General features: G+C 47.4%; 1 protein-coding gene across 1 annotated transcript in view; it reads right to left on the bottom strand.

The window, feature by feature from the left end:
* LOXL2 (lysyl oxidase like 2) overlaps positions 1-13,276 on the bottom strand; it is a 93,320-nt gene extending 80,044 nt beyond the window's left edge. The window contains exon 1 of the mRNA XM_019466940.2: positions 13,056-13,276. The gene's annotated coding sequence lies outside the window, so the exon portion shown is untranslated. The remainder of the gene's footprint in view (positions 1-13,055) is intronic.
* Positions 13,277-13,967: the final 691 nt, after the last annotated feature.

Genomic DNA, 13,967 nt, shown 5'->3' with positions numbered 1-13,967 from the left:
CGTCTATAAGAGACACATTTCATCTCTATAGCACGTAGTCCATAAAGAAAGGCAGAGAAAACCCAAAAATCAGTGCTGCTGTTTGAAGGCAATACCATTGTAATGGCGGTGGGAACAGAATGATGCAAAGATGCCCACTGGATTCAAACTAACCAATCCGTGGCCCTACAAAAATGAAGGCCTAGTCTGACTCCAGGATAACCTACAATAATTGAAAGAACACAGTGTTGGCATCTGAGAGTGGTCAAGATTCAGATCTGGCTTCTGCAACTAGAGAAGGGTCTTACCATCTTAGTGAGTCACATAAGAAGTATCAAGGGCCCAGGGCGCCTGGGTGGCTCAGTTGGTTAAGCGTTGGACTTTTGGACTTTGGCTCAGGTCATGATCTCACAGTTTGTGGGTTCAAGCCCCACGTTGGGCTCTGTGCTGACAGCTCAGAGCCTGGAACCTGTTTCGGATTCTGTGTCTGCCTCTCTCTTTGCCTTTCCCCCACTCATGCTCTGTCTCTCTCTCTCAAAAGTAAAAAAAAAAAAAAAATTACAAAAAAAAAAAAAGAAGTATCAAGGGCCCAGTAGAGTGACTGGCTCATAGCAATGCTCAATGAGTGGTAACTATTATAATTATAAAATCAGCAAGAACCTGGAAAAATCCAAGGAGGGGCTTCACTTCACCCACTGACCACTCTTAACACACCACTTAGGTAACAGGTTTTAACCATCCCCCCACCTCTCCTCCTCTGTACACACACTCCAAACACACTGTTTCCCAGAGCTACAATCAATAGCCAAACTCATCTGAGTTTCTGCACCACTTTAGGGGGAGGAAAACAGAAGCCAGAGCCAGAAGGGTGTGCAATCCAATCACTGCCAACAAGTCGTGTTTTTAGGGCAGGAAGTGTAGTTAGGGATGAGACCCACTGCATGCAAATCTATGGAGCACTGGTCCAGGCAGAGACAGGTGGGGAGGGGCTTGGCCATGCTCATAAGAGGAGTATACTGGGTGGGAAGTGGAGGGAAGTCTGGGCTAGAGGGAGTATACAAACCAGTTTTTCAAAGAGATGCCTCCTCAAGAGTGGCCACGGAGGTACTGGTTAGCTTTCCTTGTGCCTCAGGTAGGGCTAGTCTTAGCAGGACTCACTTCTGGCTTTCTACACTTTCTGTGTCCCCACTAGTTTCCAGGCCAAGCCCTCATCCAAGTGATGCAACCTCAGTCATCAGTCAGTTCTTCAGGCCTGAGCCCCTCAGATGAGAACTAGACCCAGGGGGCCCAGCCAAGGAGGGAGCAGCCACATCTCTGCCTTGTCTGGAAATGTCTGGCTACACAGAGGAGGGGGTAGGAGTGCCGTTCTCCACTTTGTTAAGAGCCTGTGATCTGGGATTCTGCTGTCCATTAGAAGCAGTGGCTTCCTTCCAGAAGCCCGGTGAGTAATAGCAGGCACTGACCGCCACATCACCAAAGCTGGCGGGGCTCAGCTGCACAATGCCAGCTGGTGCTGTGTCACTGATGATCATTCCTGGAGATAATGGCATCTGCAGAGTAGTGGCATATACACATGGACCTACAAGTTCTTGCTCTTCCTGGGGGAGGCAGACTTTCTCAGCTACCTTTGGACCTGATCAGTGTCAGTGGTGCTGATCACAAGTCTTTTCGGGGCCTCCTAAGAATGATTCTAATATTCTCACTGCATTTCCAGCCATGGCATGGCTCCCACTGGTGGCTACAGGATGCCTCCGCTTTCTTTAGCATGACACGTACTTCCTTCAACCCACAACCGTAGGTTTCGCCACACTGACCTGAGTGCATGTGGTCCCCAGAAGATACCTGCTTCCACACTTCCCTGACTTTGGTCTTGCTGTTCTTTGTTCTAGGATACCACATATCTACCTCCTGAACACCTGTTACTCTATGTTTAGGAATCTACCCACATGTATATATGGAAAGTCTTCAGGAATCTACTAAAAGACTATTAGAACTGGTAAGAGTTCAGCAAGGTTACAGGATACAAGGTCAATATACAAAAGTTAACTGTTTCTATTCACTTTCAAAGAACAATCCAAAAAGGAAATGACAAAACGAATTCCATTACAATGGCATCAGAAAGAATAAAATATTTAGGGGCCTCTGGGTGGCTTAGTCAGTTAAGCATCTGACTTTGGCTCAGGTCATGATCGCATGGTTCATGGGTTCAAGCCCTGCATTGGGCTCAATGCTAACAGCTCAGAGCCTGAAGCCTGCTTCAGATTCTGTGTCTCCTTCTCTCTCTGCCCCTCCCCTGCTCATTCTCTCTCTCTTTCTCACTCTTTCTGTCTCTCAAAAATAAATAAATGTTGAAAAAAAATTTTAACATAATATTTAGAAACAAATTTAACAAACGACATGCAGAATTTATCCTCAGAAAGCTACACAGTTTTCAAAGATATTAAAGATCTACATACATGGAAAAACATCCCGTGTTCATGGATTGGAAGACTTAATGTCATTAAGATGAGAATACACATTAATCTATGAATTCATCATAATCTCTATTAGAATCCCAACTGACTTTTTCACGGAAATTGAAAAATTGATTCTCAAATTTATGTGGAATTGTAAGGGATCCAGAATAGCCAAGACAATTCTGAGAAAGGAGAACCAAGTGGGAAGACTCACACTTTCCAATTTCAAAAGGGCAAAAGGTTAACACAAAGCAACAGTTATTAAGACAGTGTGGTACTGGCACAGGACAGACACACAGATCAATGGAATATAACTGAGAGTCCAGTAATAAACTCATATATTTATCAGTAATTGATTTGGACATGAGTATCCACACAATTCAATGGGGAAAGGCCAGTCTTTGTAAAAAGAATGGTGCTGGCATAACTGGATAGCCACACATAAGAGAAAGACGCTGAACTCCTCCTCCACACTGTTTACAAAAATTAATCCAAAATGGATCAAACATCTGCATATAAAAGCTAAACTACAAAACTCATAGAAGAAAACGTAGGGGTAAATCTTCATGACTTTGGATTTGGCAATGTTTCTCAAATATGACACCAAAAGCACAGGCAACAAATTAAAAATATGTATGTTGGACTTCATCAAAATTTAAAGTGCATCAAAAGGCACTATCAGGATGTTTCATGAACCAGGGCAGCAGTAGTATGGGTAGGAAAAAAGGCATAGTGATCAAGTATTTATTGTACTATTTACATGTCTATCTCCCTTTCAAGCCTGTGAATCCCCTTGAGGGCACATAATCTCTGTATCCCCCGAATCCATTATAGTATAAATGCTGAGTACATGTGATGTCAACTGAGAAACAAGGAGACACTATCAAGAAGGTGAAAAGACAATTCACAGAATGGGAGAAAATATCTGTAAATCATAGATCTGAAAAGTGTCTAATATCCGGAACATACAAAAACTCCTACAATTTGGGGTGCCTGGGTGGCTCAGTCAGTTAAGTGTCTGACTCTTGATTTTGGCTCAGGTCATGATCTCATGGTTTGTGAAATCAAGCCCTGCATCAGGCTCTGTGCTGACAGTGAGGAGTCTGCTTGGGACTCTCTCTCTCTCTTTATCTCTATCTCTCTGTCCCCCTCCCCTGCTCTCTCTCTCACACACACACACACACACACACACACACACACACTTTCTCTGTCTGAAAATAAATAACATTTAAAAAAACTCCTACAATTCAATAAGCCACCTAATTTAAAAATGGGCACCGGACTTGAACAGATATTTCCCCAAAGAAGATATGCAAATGCCCAATGAACACCTGAAAAGATGCTCAACATCATTAGTCACCAGGGAAAAAGCAAATCACAACCTCAATGAAATACCACTTTGCATACACTAGGATGGCTATACAATGTTTGAAAAAAATTTTTTTAATGTTTATTTACTTTTGAGAGAGAGAGAGAGACAAAGTGCGAGTAGAGGGGAGGGTCAGAGAGAGAAGGAGACGCAGAATCTGAAACAGGCTCCAGGCTCTGAGTTGTCAGCACAGAGCCCGACATGGGGCTTGAACTCACAGACCGAGAGGTCAGGACCTAAGCTGAAGTCAGACGCTTAACCGACTGAGCCACCCAGGCACCCCTATACATTTCTTTTAAGGGGGAAAAAGTAGGTGTTAGTGAAGATGCAGAGAAATTGGAACCCCCATACATTGCTGGTGGTAATGTAAAATGGTACAGCCGTTGTGAAAAACAGTTTGGCAATTCCTCAAAAAGATAAACATAGAATTACCATATAACCCAGCACTTCCACTCCTATTTATATACCTAAGAATTAAAAACAGATGTTCAAACAAAAGTTCGTATACAAATGTTTATGGCAGCACTATTCATAATAGCTAAAAGATGGAAACAATCCAAATGTCCCCCAACAATGAACAGATAGGGGCGCCTGGGTGGCTCAGTCGTTTGAGCCTCTGATTCTGGGTTTTGGCTCAAGTCATGATCTCGCTGTTTGTGGGTTTGAGCCCCACACTGGGCTGTGCAAGCTGGCAGTGCAGAGCTTGCTTGGGAATGCTCTCTCTCCCTCTCTCTCTGTCCTTCCCCCACTCACGCTGTCTCTGTCTCTCTCAAAATAAATAAACTTAAAAAAAAAAGCAATGAACACATAAACAAAATGTGGCATATCCATACAGTGGTATATTATTTGGCCATAATAAGGTATGGAGTATGTGTACGTGTCACAACATAAATAAGGCCTGGAAACATGTAAAGTGAAAGAAGTCTTATGTTTGATTCCATTTATACGAAATATCCAGAATTGGCCACATCTAGGCAGGAAGCAGATTAGCAGGAATGGGCGTGGGGAGTGAGGGTAGGGTGGGGGAGGAGAAGGAGGTGACAGGTAAGGGACACAAGTTTCTCTTTCCGGTAATGAAATGCTCTAAAACGGACTGTGGTGATGGTTGTACATATCTGTGGATATACTAATATCCATTGACTCGAACACTTTAAATGGGTGAATTATATAGTATGTAAATTACATCTCAACTAAGCTTTAAAAAATGGACTTAAATGACACTTGTGTTAAGAGTATATATTTATGAAGTAGCCGCTACATGATAAACACTGTATTAGGCACTGGGAATTCAAAGATGACTCTGATGTGGGTTCTGCCCTCAAGGAGTGCACACAATACTTATAGAAGCAGGAAGAGTACAGAACGAGATACAGGAGTGAAAGGAGGAGGCGGTGATCACACCTGAGGATGAGGAACAGGAAAAGCCTTAGACATTGACACTGAGCAGGTTGTGGAGGCAAATTTGAATTTGACAGGTTGGGGGTGGGGAGATCATCCCAGGCAGCAGGTAGGGCTGGTCTGAAATAACAAAGTGTCTTTTGGAAGCCGTGTGTGGTGCAGATAGGAAGATGAAAAGCAGAGGCGCTGCGGGGTGGGGATGATGAGAGGTGGGAGAGATGACAAGCAGAGGGCCAGCAGAGAGGGAACTTGAACGTCATGCTAAGAAATGCTGAGTTTTCCTTTTGGGGATAAGGAGCCAATGGACAGTAAAGCAGGGGCGGGGTGGGGCGGTGACGGGGGCAGATTTGTGATCTAGAGCAGGAGTCAGCAAACTGCAGCCCACGGGCCAAATCTATAAATACCGTTTCTGGAAATGAAACTTTATTGGAACACGGCCATAATGAGTTCTTTACTTGCTATCTGTGGCTGCTCTCCCACTAAAACAGAGTGTGGACCAATAACAACACAGAGCATATGGACTGTGACGTCCAAAATGTTTGCTATCCGTCCTTAGAGGAAAAGTTTACCACCCCTGCTCTGGAAAGATCACTGTGGCTATTGCATAAAGGAGGGCTTCGTGGGGGTTAAGACCAAGGGAAAGGAGGCCAATTAGGAGACGAGCAACTCTCTCGCTGCTGGGTAATGTTCACGATGTTGGTGTAACTTGCATGGTTGTGGGGTGGAGAGATGGGCCTGGCTTTGTGAGCTGTGGGGAAGGAAAGACAGCTGGGGAATATCAAGTCAAGAAAATCAAGAGTGCCTGGTTTGAGGATGAGAGACCCCACAGGGTTTCACTGATGTGTAAATTTTAGTGTTTTTTTCCTCATCATTAAAATGTCTCTAAACATCATTTTTAGAAGAATGCTCTCAAACAGAGCACCTGAATTAAAGGCAGCTTAAAAGTTTTTGGGGCACCTGGGTGGCTCAGTCGGTTAAGCGAGTTAGGCTCAGGTCACGATCTCGCGGTCCGTGAGTTCGAGACCCACGTCGGGCTCTGGGCTGATGGCTCAGAGCCTGGAGCCTGCTTCCAATTCTGTGTCTCCCTCTCTCTCTGCCCCTCCCCCGTTCATGCTCTGTCTCTCTCTGTCTCAAAAATAAATAAACGTTAAAAAAAATTAAAAAAAAAAGTTTTTTATTTTATTTCATTTCATTTCATTTCATTTCATTTCATTTCATTTCATTTCATTTCATTTCAAGTAATCTCCACACCCAACGAGGGGCTCAAACTCAAGAGTCAGTGCTCTACTGACTCGGCCAGCCAGGTACCCCTAGCTGAAAAGTGTTTTAAAGAAATTATTCTTACCACTTGGTTATGGGCATGCTAGAGCAATTCTAGGCAACCCGGTGGATAATCTTCCTCTCTTCACGTGTTGCAACAAGCCCGAGGTCCACAAATTCTTTGTCTATGCCCTAAGGCTGCCGTTGGCACTAGGTGGGCACTAAGGGGTTGGCGGCCGGCCATCAGAATAGTATTCTTGACCGACGATTTTATTTTAAATACACGTGTCAAATACCATGTCTTACTCATTTTTGTGTCTCTTACAATGACTGGCAGAGTGTCTGGCACATAGAAGGCCACTAATAAGTCATTTTAGTTAAGAAGGAAGAGAGAGGACCAGGTGGGAAGAGAAGGAAAGGAAGAAGGAAGGAAAATAAGACAGGAAGGCAGTACACGGCCACGAAATTTGCCCCCAAGGCTGAAAACTCATGCTGCAGCAGAAGCTGATAAAAGGGCCGTTCTTCAGGTGGATGTGAGTCCCCTTCTTCCAGGGAGAGCCTGGAGGGACCATACTTAGTGGTCATGTGTTAATACAGCTGCAAACGCCAAATATGCTGTACTATCTTCCCCAGATATTTTAAGGAAATAAGTGGCTTAAATCTCACAACGAATCTCGATGTTTGTGTCTTTCAAACACCTCTCGCAAACTGCCTCGCGAAGAGAAAATGAGCGTCCAATCCCAAGACCCCGAGGTGTAGCTAAAGCAGCCGCATGCAGGCATGAGATGTAACTGAAACCTCTTGCTTGACCGTGTGCTCCAGGTAATGTTCTAGTCTTGGTCTAGGCAGTAGTTACACGGGCATGTTCATTTTGTAAAAATACATCCAGAACAGGTAGCTGTACACCCATGCTCACAGCAGCACTATTCCCAACAATCAAAAGGCGGAAGCAACTCAAGTGACCACTGACGAACGAACGGGTAAACAAAATGTGGTACGTCCATCCAATGGAATACTGTTCCCTTAAAAAGGAAGGAAACTGACATGCTGCAACATGGATGAAACTTGATGACACAGATGTTGAGTGAAATAAGCCAGTCACCAAAAGACCAAGTACCATATGATTCCACTTACATGAGGTACCCAGAGTTGTCAAATTCATAGAGACAGAAAGTAGAATGATGGTTTCCAGGAGGCTGGGAGGTGGGGGCGGGGCGGGGGCGGTGAATAGGGGGTTAGTATTTAATAGGGATAGAGTTTCAGTTTGGGAAGACGAAAAGTTCCAGAGGTGGATGGTGGTGACGTCACACAACAATGTGAATGTGCCTAAAGCCACTGAGCCCCACACTTAAAAATGGTTACAATGGTGAGTTTCAAGTTGTGGATATTTTATCACAATAAAAACAAAACCAAAAGTGTATACATGTGTATGCTTAGAATTGGTGCCATTTCACCTACATGTGCTATTCTTGGTGGGGGGTGGGGGAGGAAGTTGACTTTAAAAATGCACTCAATTTTATATTGGTATTTGATTTAGGAAGATAGGAAAAGATCTTTCTTACTAGATCTTAGGGTCACGCTGTCACTCTGGAAAGCTGGGCTATGTTTATCCCGCTACTCTTTGGTGCTCCAGGACAAGGCTGGGGGTGGGGGAGTTCATGGATTCAAGTTCAAAGGCAGTGACAAGAAACGGAGCAGAGTAAGCTGTTCACAAGTCATCCACATAATGTTCTCATTAGGCGTATGCTTTTCAGGCAAGCAGCATCATTTTCCCAGAAGATACTCTAAGCTTTGTGTTGGGGACGCATCAAGGAGGGCATATGGCAGCTTGCACAAAACCTCCACGGGTCTGCTTGTCTAACAGATTCTGACAATGAAACAACTTGAAAAAATGTCTCATCATTCGCATGCGATATTACAGTATGAAGTTGGAGGTATTCCACAAGAAGGCATCAAAAGCCTTGGGTAAGAAGAAATGATTAACTGTGGTCCTAATTACATCCTCGTTATCTGTTGAGTCTGTTCTCACTCTACCCCCGGACCTGCCACATATCACTTACCTGGGTATGTCGTTTTTGCCAAGAGAAGTGCCAAAGATTTTATTTTGAACTCTGGACAGAAATCTTATCTAAATTGTCACCATCACGCTCTTATCACCCTGGAACAAGTGGCTATTCTGAAGGGATGGTCCTGTGCCAAAAGAATTCTCAGACACACGTGGCGGGCAGGAGCGGCCAGCACACCTGGCCAGGTTGGGTTCCCTGCCAAGCATGCACCATGCTCAACAGCAGGAGCACAGCTGGAATTACTAAAATAAGAAGGTCTGAAGACTCACTTCGAAACTAGACATGCCTGGAGAGCAGAAGATAAGCAGTGCATGGCTGCAGGTGCATGTCTGTGCAATCTGCTTGGCCCTCCCAGTCCTGGCCCACGGTTGCCAGTTCTGCTGGTTCCGGGGGGGCCTGGGGCGGGGCAGCCTGCGGCCACTTCATCTGAGGCCTGGTGGCCCATTCAGGGTCCACAGTGCAGCTGGGTTTATGTGACACAGCCACGCGGACAGATCACGAAGACCGTTTTCCAGAGGGGAATGAACAATAATCACAAGCTGTTCTGAATCCAGGCAGCTCCAGGAGTGGGGGACTCTACTCCCTAATGCTCCCAAAGCTATAAGGAAAGAAGCAACTGTCACAGCTGATGTGGCATCACCTAGAAATTCTGCTCCCACGGAGACAGCCTATTAGCTAAGGGGGAAGAGAATTTATGGCTGCCAGAAGACAAGGTGATTCAAGGTTAATGGTTTGCCCCTTTGAGTTCCTACAGTTTGAATAATGGGATTGAGTAACCAGTTTCTCTGTCCCTGACTGCCTGTTTTATGGAAGGTGTGTTCATTCAATGTCTATTTCAGGGCAATGAATATAAGAGCAGAAAATCTAGGAGTCAAGAAATAAGAGATTCCATTTTCCCACACGGCCAGCCAAGGAAGAATTCCAATTCATGAGTCTTACTAATAAGATGTAGAAATGATTTATCACCCCACTTCAAAGCAAATAAGCACAAGTAATGGAAATGCTAAAAGTAAAAAATTCTGGTGTTCTATATCCTCATCAGACCAAGGCAGAATAAACAAAGCTGTCCATAACTGAAGGACTTCAGAGGGAAGTCTCTTCCCTGTCATGAAATTTAGGAATCTCCAACTATAGACACTAGCTGCCAAACTACTCAGGCAATGATCAATGATGGGTAATTGTTCTCAGTGAGATTTCCTTCTGGGGCCTTGGTCTTGTCCAAGAATTCTAGCGACAGAGGATTTGCTCATCCTACTTCCAGGCCTAGGAGCCAGAGACTAGGGGGAAAATGCTGCTTCCTAGTTCACGGAGGCCCACCTCGAGTCCTCAAGAGGGAAGCCACTTTCATACGGTTCTGCAATAAGCTGGGAAATAAACCCAGGCTTCCTGACTTTGCAGCTGATTTACCACAAGCACCAAATGGCCAGTTACTGCATATTTACACACGGATTTCTAATCACAGGTGTACGGGAAGTGACAAGCTCAGGATGCAGCCAGAGCCAAGAGGAACACTTCAGAGAACAGCCGATAGCCCATGAGCAGCACTGAGAAACAGAGCCACCGTGGCCCAGGAATGAGGAGGCTGGGTCAGGTCCTGGCTTCGCCAATCCCTGCCTGTGCCATCTGGACAGATTATCTGTTTGCCAGTGTGCTCAGCTGTAAAATGAATTCAGTACCCATCTTACTCTTCGGTGGAGCGTTGTAATAACCAAATGACACAGTGGATAGAAAAGTGGTTTGATAGGAATAACATACAGTATGAACATAGATTATAAAAACCAGCAGAACTCGGCTCAACTTTACAAAGGCATTTTGGGGGAAAGTGGGAAATTTTTGTCTTTGTTTTGTTTTAATTTTTTTAATGTTTATTTATTTTTGAAAGACAGAGAGGGAAAGAGCATGAGTAGAGGAGAGGCAGAGAGAGGGAGACACAGAATCTGAAGCGGGCTCCAGGCTCTGAGCTGTCGGCACACAGCCCGACGCAGGGCTCAAACTCATGAACTGTGAGATGACGACCTGAGCCAAAGTCAGATGCTTAACCAACTGAGCCACCCAGGTGCCCCAAAAGTGGGAAATTTTTGAATATGGGCTGGGTATTAGATGATAGTAAAGAATTATTTTTAATTTTCTTAGGCATAGCAATGGCATAATGGTTATTTAATATTTTTCAAGATCACACTGAAATACATAGGGATAGAATTATTATCAAATTTGAAATCTGGAATTTGCTTTAGAAAGAAAGAGCAAAAGGATAGATAGGAGCAAATATGGCAAAATATTGATAACTGTTGAAGCTGGGGGAGAAAATATGGAGGCCTTCTCTCTACTTCTATGCATGTATGAAAATTTTCAGAATACAAAATAATTTTTTAAATTTATTATTTTTTTATCTTAGCGAGAGAGAGCTTGAGTGGGAGGGGGAGGGGCAGAGGGGGAGAGAGAGAATCTTAAGCAGGCTCCACGCTTGGCATGGAGCTTGATCCTGCAACCCTGGGATCATGACCTGAGCTGAAATCAAGAGTCAGAGGCTCAAACCTCTGAGCAACCTAGGCGCTGCCCACCCCCCCCCACACAAATACAAGATAATTTTTAAATAAACATTGCAGAATTGGGGGGTGGGGGATCACAAAGCTTCACTGAAGTTCATCCCCAGAGCACAGAAGATCTGTTTCCTTCACAAGACCCTTCCACACTGGTCATCCAGAGGTCAGAGAACAAGGACATGGCAAAAGGCCAGGAGAAGGCAGGCCAGGACCCCAGGTGGAAGCCTCTTTCAGAATCTTCTGTCTGCCATGCAACCAAACGTCAGCCAGCCTATAAAGTCAAGTGCACACTTTGTCTTCAGACCTAAGTAGCCTATTCACCTTAGACCAAGTCACTTGTTAACACAAAGTTACAGGGAGATACACAGACGCTTGCATACCCACACCCCCCACTGAGGCTCAATTCCTTTGGGCCCCAAGAACCCCAGGGCCAAATGGGGGCATGCACTTTGCCATGGGATTGAATGGTCATTCCGGGGCAGATACTGGGGACCAGTAAGGGGAACAGGACAAGAGGGAGAGGGAGATGAATAATTTAGCTAAGGCAGGGTCCAGTGAGCCAGTCATTCATCTGGGTACTGACTAGGGAAATGAGCATTTCCCTCTTCCTTCTAAGCCCCATCCCTGACCATTTTAAGTACAGAATAACACCATAAATAACTAAAAAGTTCCAGCAAAGGTGACAAATGGGCTTTGGGGGTTCCTGCATAGACAGGCTGGCGGTGGCATAAGGGAGGAGCCGGAGTACAGGAAAGGGGTTCAAGCCCCCACTGACTAGCTCCCTGGCCTTGGGCTTCAGAGCTTTTCCTCCTCTGCAAAAAGAAATGATCGGGCTCATTTTAAGAACCCCGCAGTTCAAAGATTTTAGGGGGCAAAATTAATTTGGGGCATGTTCCGACTTACGTGAACATCGTTCTTCTCACCTGGACCTGAGGTTTCCTAACATTTTGAGCAGTTCGGTGCTTCCCACCCCCACCCCACCAAGTTCCGCCGCGTCCCCTCACCCCACCCGCGCTGGTTTTGGTGGTCTTCGCTTGTTTCTTCCAATCATTTCTAGCTCGGCGCTGATTTACAGCGACACCTCCAGCAGGCAGCTACAGTTAGAGGACTCCCAGATTTGGAGTGGGGGGAGGGTGTGCAGCGCGCAGTGGCCAAAGCGCCTGCGTAAAACTGTAGGCACTGAGTCTTGCGGGATGCGTACAGGGCTAGGATTTGCTCTACCACTGGGGCGACCCTGCATGTACGACCCTCGGGTTAGCTTGTGCTAGTTCTTTCCTACTCCAGGGTCTTTCTGTGATAACGGCGGGAGAGGTTCCCCGGTCCCCGGACAAGCCAGCACGACGTGGGAGGGAACACCTTGGGAGCGGACCGCGCCTGTCCTCCTACAGCACTCAGGGCACTCCTGCGCTCAGCCGAGCCTTTCTAGCAGGCTGGGGAGAAAACCCAATTCCGAGACAGTGGGAGATAGAGCACCCAGGCGTACCCCTGGTGGCCCCATCCGCTCTGCCCCAGCCCTGTGCCCTCCGTATCCCCAAAGTCTGGGGACACCCCAGGGCACTCCCCGCTCCCGCGCGCCCCCCACACCCTCAAAAGCCAGAACGCCGGGTAACCCTGGCCCCACGCCGCACCTAGGGCCCACAGAGCCTCGACGGGCTGCGTCCTGCCGGGTCGCAGGAGCCCCCGGCAAGCCAGGAACACAGCGCCCTGATCCCCGGGGCGCGCCAGCTGCAAAGCCTCGCCCGGCTGAGGGAGAGGTGGGGCTGGCCGGTCCGCCCGAGTCGGAAGGGGCACCCGTTAGCCGGCAGGTCCTAGCATCACTCCGAGCAAGCAGCCTGCGCTCCAAGTGCCCGCCACGCAGGTCCGGGGAACCCGCAGCACGGCCGAGAGGGAGCTCCGCAGGGAGCGGACCCCGAGGACCCCACCGGGACGCTCCCGCTTCCCTGCCTACAGCTGTGCGGAGGGGAGGAGCAGGGAGCGCTCTTACTTGGCAACAGAGGCCCGCGCTGGCTTGGCTGGGGCCAGCTTTCCACGGTGGCCCCTCTCCGCGCGCGTCGCCGCTGCGCCCCTTTCCCGAGCCGAGGGGACGAGCCGACTTCTCAGGCCGCTGAAGGAAGCGGGATCCAAGTTGAGGAAGCCGCGGGCCGGAGTCGCTCCTTTACGCTTTTCCCGGTACTTTTAACGCGAGTCGGAAGGCAAACCCCTCCCCGAACCCACCCCCTTCCCGGGAGGTGGCCACCGCGGCAGGCCCGGCCTCCGGCCCCTTTTGTTGTAATTCGAGAGCAGCCCCTCCCCGGGCCCGAGCGGGCTGTGCGGGGGAGGCCGCGCGCCAGAGGTTGCAGCGCTTCCCAGGCTCTTCGCGCCCAGGTTTCCGGAGACTGAGCAGCTCGAGAGGGGGCCCTTTCCTCGGGGAGATTCCTCTACCCACCCCCACCCTCAGCAGCTCCCGGAATTTAACCCTTCGATGCCCTTATGCACCAGCTTTAGGGTCCACGGTTTCCAGAGAACTCAGCGCTGCCCGGCACATAATAGACGTTCAATAAAAACTGGTCGGTGAAGGAGTTCCGAAACCCATGCATCTCGCCTGTGTTTCTTCTCTATGGGGAAGCAGATTCTGAACATGAAAACAAACGGCCCCCTTTCTTGCTGCAGATCACATCTATGGCCTTTGCAAAGCCTCCCTCTCTGAGGATTGGTTTTCTCCTTTGTAATTAAAGGCTTTGGATTCAGTGACCTCTAAGGTCCTTCCCCGCACGGCAGGGCCAGGATTAACAAGCTCTGCGCTCAGGGAACCCAACAGGACACAGCTAAGGGGTGCATATTTTGCAGAGGGACATTCCACGCCTGGCTCTGAGGCTCACACTGGGGGCAAAGTGAGGGCGTCCTACACGTAGGGGGA

Source organism: Panthera pardus, unplaced genomic scaffold (genome assembly GCF_024362965.1).
Source record: "Panthera pardus isolate Hobbes unplaced genomic scaffold, ASM2436296v1 HiC_scaffold_13, whole genome shotgun sequence".
In the NCBI taxonomy this organism is placed as follows: domain Eukaryota; kingdom Metazoa; phylum Chordata; class Mammalia; order Carnivora; family Felidae; genus Panthera; species Panthera pardus.
Note: the sequence above shows the minus strand (reverse complement) of the source record. Positions and strands in the feature narration are given on the sequence as shown.